We start from the raw sequence: 5,311 nt of genomic DNA, 5'->3' as shown, positions 1-5,311 counted from the left end.
CCAACCTAATAGAATGGTTTCAGTGAAAAAGACTGACCATAACAAGTATTGGTGAGAATGTAGAGGAAACGGCACTCTCATGGTAGTACAGTTAAACACATGCTTACAATATGATCCAGTCATTCCACTCTTAGGAAATTCCCAAGAGGAAAGGAAATACACACCCATGTAAAAACTTCTACACAAATGTTCAGAGCAGCTTTGTTTGTAATAGCCAAAAACTACAAAAAATTCAAATGGCTATCAACAAATCATGATGTAGCCATTCAATTGAATATTATTTAGCAATAAACAGGAATGAAATATTTATGCAAACAATAACATCGATTAATCTCAAAATAATTATGCTGAGTGAAAGAAGCCAGACAAAAAAGTACATATTCTATGATTCTAGCTAAAACACTAAGAAATGCAAACTAAATTATAGTAACACAAATCAGAACCGTGCTTTCTTATGGGAGGGTGGCATCCATGGGGGAGTGATGAGTCAAGAATACACGTCGGGACAATGGCTATGTTCACTATCTCAATTGTGGTAATGGTTTCGTGGATGTATACATCTGTGAAAATTTATAAAACTGTACACTTTCAATAGATGCAGTTTACTATCAATCAACCACACCCAAATAAAGCCGAGCAACAAATAAAAGCACAGAGGAACATGTTAAATGATACCACAAGAATGCAATCTACAAAATCCACACTGTGAGAGACTCTACAGGCAAATGACCCAGTGTCTTCAACAAGTAAATTGCAAGAAAAAAGAAAGAGAACCATGGAGAACTTTATGTCAAATAGACTTAAGAGATCTATCAACTAATGTCAATGATCCTGATTTGAATCTAATTCAGACATCCAATTAGAAACTTGACGCCAGGCACAGTGGCTCACGCCTGTAATCCCAGCAATTTGGGAGGCCGAGGCGGGCAGATCACTTGAGACCAGGAATTCAAGACCAGCCTGGCCAACATGGCAAAACCCCTTCTCTACCAAAAATACAAAAAAAATAAGCCAGGCTTGGTGGTGCATGCCTGTAGTCCCAGATATTCAGGAGGCTGAGGATCGCTTGAACCTAGGAGGCAGGGGTTGCAGTAAGCCAAGATCATGCAACTGCACGCCAGCCTGGGCAATGGAGCAAGACTCTATCTCAAAAACAAAAACAAACAAACAAACAAAAACCTTGAACACTGGGTATTTTATGATATTAAGAAGGTATTTTTAATGTTTTAGGTGTGATAATATTGTGGTTACAATTTTTTTATTTTAATTAATTAATTAATTTTTTTGAGAGGGGGGTCTCACTCTGTCAAGCAGGCTGGAGTACAGCGGTGTGATCACTGCTCACTGCAGCTTTGACTTCCTAGACTCAGGCAATCCTCCCCTCAGCCTCTCCAGTAGCTGAGACTACAGGTGCACGCCACCATGCCCAGCTAAATATTTGTAGTTTTTGCAGTACAGATGGGGTTTTGTCATGTTGCCCAGGCTAATCTCAAACTTCTGGACTCAAACAATCCACCCACCTGGGCCTCCCAAAGTGCAGGGATTACAGGCGTGAGCCACTGTGCCTGGCATCAAGTTTCTAATTGGATGTCTGAATTAGATTCAAATCAGGATCATTGCCATTAGTTGACAGATTGAAAGTAATGGCAAAAACCACAATTACTTTTGCACCAACCTGATACTATTCTACTTTTGCATATGTTTCTAAGTTTTCATTAAAATTTTAAAAATATATTTCTTAAGAAAAAACAAGAGTGTAATCACTCATATAACAAAAAACTGGTGAGAGAAAATCCCATAGACCTGGCTTTTGAGCTGACTGGAACCAGAATTCAAATAGCATCAACACTAAGTCGTCAGTTGAGAGGCTTGTGGTCGTATTTTAGACCACAGAGGGTATTCATGACTCCCGTATCAGGAGGAGCTAGAGATAGGATGAGCTTCAGGGAAGAACTAGCTAGACCCAGAATCTCTGCTTGTCTCTCTTTCTTAAGAATCAATCTTGCTGGGTGCGGTGGCTCACACCTATAATCCCAGCACTTTGGGAGGCCGAGGTGGGCAGATCACTGGAGGTCAGGAATTCGAGACCAGCCTGGCCAATACGGTGAAACTCCATCTCTACTAAAAATACAAAAATTAGCTGGGTGTGGTGGTGGGTGCCTGTAGTCCTAGCTACTAGGGAGGCTGAGGCAGAAGAATCACTTGAACCCCGAAGGCGGAGGTTGCAGTGAGCAGAGATCACGCCACTGCACTCCAGCCTGGGAAACAGAGCAAGACTCCATCTCAAAAAAAAAAAAAAAAAAAAAAAATCAATCAATCTCAGGCCAGGCGAGGTGGCTCACGCCTATAATCACTTTGGGAGGCCAAGGCAGGTGGATCACATGAGGTCAGGAGTTTGAGACCAGCCTGCCCAACATGGCAAAACCCCGTTTCTACTAAAAATACAAAAATTAGCTAGGAGTGGTGGCAGGAGCCTGTAATCCCAGCTACTTGGGAGGCTGAGGCAGGAGAATAGCTTGAACCCAGGAGGCAGAGTTTGCAGTGAGCCAAGATCTCACCATTGCTCTACAGCCTGGGCGACCAAGTGAAACTCCATCTCAATACATACATACATACATACATACACTTCATTTAAAAAAAAAAAAAAGAATCAAACTTATTCCAAGACTGGCTTGCCTGCTGGTCCCAAAACTGAAGCTCACTGGGTAGCTGCATGCTTCCTGGTTCTCATCCAACAGGAGAGACACTGTACTTCAGCATTTAGTACAAGTCTTTAATTCACTCTGATTGGACTAGCCTGGGTAACTGCCCATCTTGGGCAGTTTCTGCAGTGGGGAAATGGGATGTGCTGAGTGCCCAGCCCAGGCCAGGTGGTCCCCTCTGGTGTCACGGGGACAGGGAGAGTCGATGTTTCTAAAACTACATAGCTCTCTAAACAGAAATCAGAGCTTTTGGAAGGGAGAAAGAGAAACTGCCCATCTTTTCTTTACTTTATTGGCATATCTGTTTAATTTGTTCAAGTCAGTGTCTCCACAAGGTTAAGAATGTGTCTGTCAGATGATCTGGGAAGACCTACCATTACCCTTTACTAAAGGGGTAAATAGGGTTATGAGCTCCAATTTTAAATAAAAAATCTCAGAAAAGGATGTGATTGGCCTGGTTTGAGTCATGTGCTCATGCCTGGACCAATTACTATTGCTGTGGAGGTGGAATGCTATGATTGGCACAGCTAGGGTCAAATGCCCAACCCCAGGCAGGGAGGCAGTGCTGGGGATGCAGCTCCTGTTTCCCTGAAGACAGAGGGTTGCTCTTAGATGGACAAAATATTTGGAGTTCTCCCAATGGTTATCAAACAGGGTTATTATGAAAATGTACAATTAAGTTTCCTTTTCTCTTGGGCATCCATTGTGTCTTTAATCGTCGTTTTCTTTCCCAAGCCCCCATCCCACGTCACGTTCCAGTTCCAAATTTGCTAAGTGGAAGAGCAGCCCCTGGGAAGAAACAAAACCATAAAAACTACTGGATGATTTCCACTGAAGCAGGCTCTGACTCCCTCCTGAACACCATTCTCATCTCAAATAAATAAAATAAAATACAATGCAGCGGGGGCTTGAACTAGCCACCATATCCCTGAGACACAGACTCCTCGCCTGTAAATGGAATTAGTAACAGAACCTACCTCACAGGGTAAATGTGATATGAAGTGGGTTGATGCATGTGAAATGCATTCCAAGCCTACAGTAGATACTTAATAAATGGTAGCTATTATGTTCCATTCTATTCTACATTTTAAATAACCCAGTCAGAAGGAAATTTCACTAAAAATAAATTACCCAAGCACATTTCAAAATCTCCTCCATAGCCAAGAAAAGACCACATCACCTTCTTCCCAGGAAACACCTGTGCCTCGGGTATCACCCACCAGTGCCCCCACCTGCAACTCTGCACACCAGACTGACTCCCCTCCACCCTGTTTCTCGGAGATCTGAGGATCTGCACATTAACCTCCCACCACCTCCCTCCCCACCCACCAGTCATCTGTGCTGCCCACCCTGGCAAGCTGTCTCCCTAACACCTCACCTACTCACGCTTCATTATTTTATTTCCCACCTTTCTCACTCAGAGAAAGGGGGAGGAGCAGAGATAATCCTACAAGCCAGAAGATAGTGGGAACCGGCTGGACCTAGCTCCTGTCCCCCGGGGCCACGCCATCCACCCACAGCTCCTGCAAGCCTACCCACTGGCTTTCTGGTACTCCCTTCTCCCTCCCCTCACCTCCCTGACCTCCCCAACTTGAGCAACCAGTACTCCTTATCCATTACCTCTTCGCTAATCCCTCTTCTCCACTTTTCATGAATGCCCATAAAGCCAAACCAAGTTCCAGACCCCCAGGTCTACAGCTCTGGCAAAAAGCCCAGCTCTCCTGTCTAGAAGGATGCATGAGGTAGAAGGCACACTCCTTTATCTGAAGGGGTTGGGTATGGGGGCAGCGCATTAGGAAAACAACTCATGGAGATCTCTGACTCTCCACAAACTCCTAGGGCTCATTAGCCCTGTAGGCCTTGAAATATTACTCTCTGAGCCCACATTTATTGGCCTCTCCCAAAAAATATATAGTAGTGCCAACCCTTCATGTGGTTCTGTCTCCCCTGTGGGAACTACAAGTATAATGGGGACGTGGGTTCAATCCTGGCTCTGCCTTTATAGGCTGTGTGACCTTGGACAAGTCTCTTCACCTCTCTGAGGTTCTGTCCCCTCATCTGTAAAATGGGGATGACATGACACCCACCCCGCAGGCTTACTTTGAAAAGCAGAGCAATCACAGGACAATGGGAACACACTTTGTCAAGTTGTTGTTGTTACAACAACTTTGTCGGTTGTTGTTACAGAGGAAGGTTCCTTTTAATGAGGATTTTGAAGGAAAAATAATATATTAAAAAGGCAACACTTCTACTTCTAGCAAGATGGTTTCACAGGGTATGGATTTACTCTCTTACCTGACATAACCAAAAAGCCAGAAAAAAAAAATACATGAAACAACAGTTCTCAGGCCAGTGGTCATCAGGCAACAAATGATAATAATCCCTGTGAGACAGAAAACAAACAAAGTGAGCCTACAGCTGCCCTGCCTCGCTGCCTGGCGTGTCCAGGCGGTAGGGCAGGGAGGGAGAGGAAAGCAAGGCAGAGGTCTGCCAAATCTGAGTTGGGGGACAGAACTTTGTAGATACTAAGGTGTCTGCAGTGTGCAGGGCAGATTCTAAAGAGTATACAGCTACACAGAGAACTCTGGAGCTCTCTGACGAGTTCCCCA

General features: G+C 44.2%; 1 long non-coding RNA gene across 1 annotated transcript; it reads left to right on the top strand.

The window, feature by feature from the left end:
- Window positions 1–3,020: 3,020 nt before the first annotated feature.
- LOC105546858 lies at window positions 3,021–3,636 on the top strand. The gene is made up of 2 exons (XR_001007151.1): window positions 3,021–3,096; window positions 3,438–3,636. It is a non-coding gene; the product is annotated as an uncharacterized LOC105546858 (long non-coding RNA).
- Window positions 3,637–5,311: the final 1,675 nt, after the last annotated feature.

Source organism: Mandrillus leucophaeus, unplaced genomic scaffold, assembly GCF_000951045.1.
Source record: "Mandrillus leucophaeus isolate KB7577 unplaced genomic scaffold, Mleu.le_1.0 Scaffold372, whole genome shotgun sequence".
NCBI classification, from domain to species: Eukaryota; Metazoa; Chordata; class Mammalia; order Primates; family Cercopithecidae; genus Mandrillus; species Mandrillus leucophaeus.
This window is presented reverse-complemented; position numbering and strand designations above follow the sequence as displayed.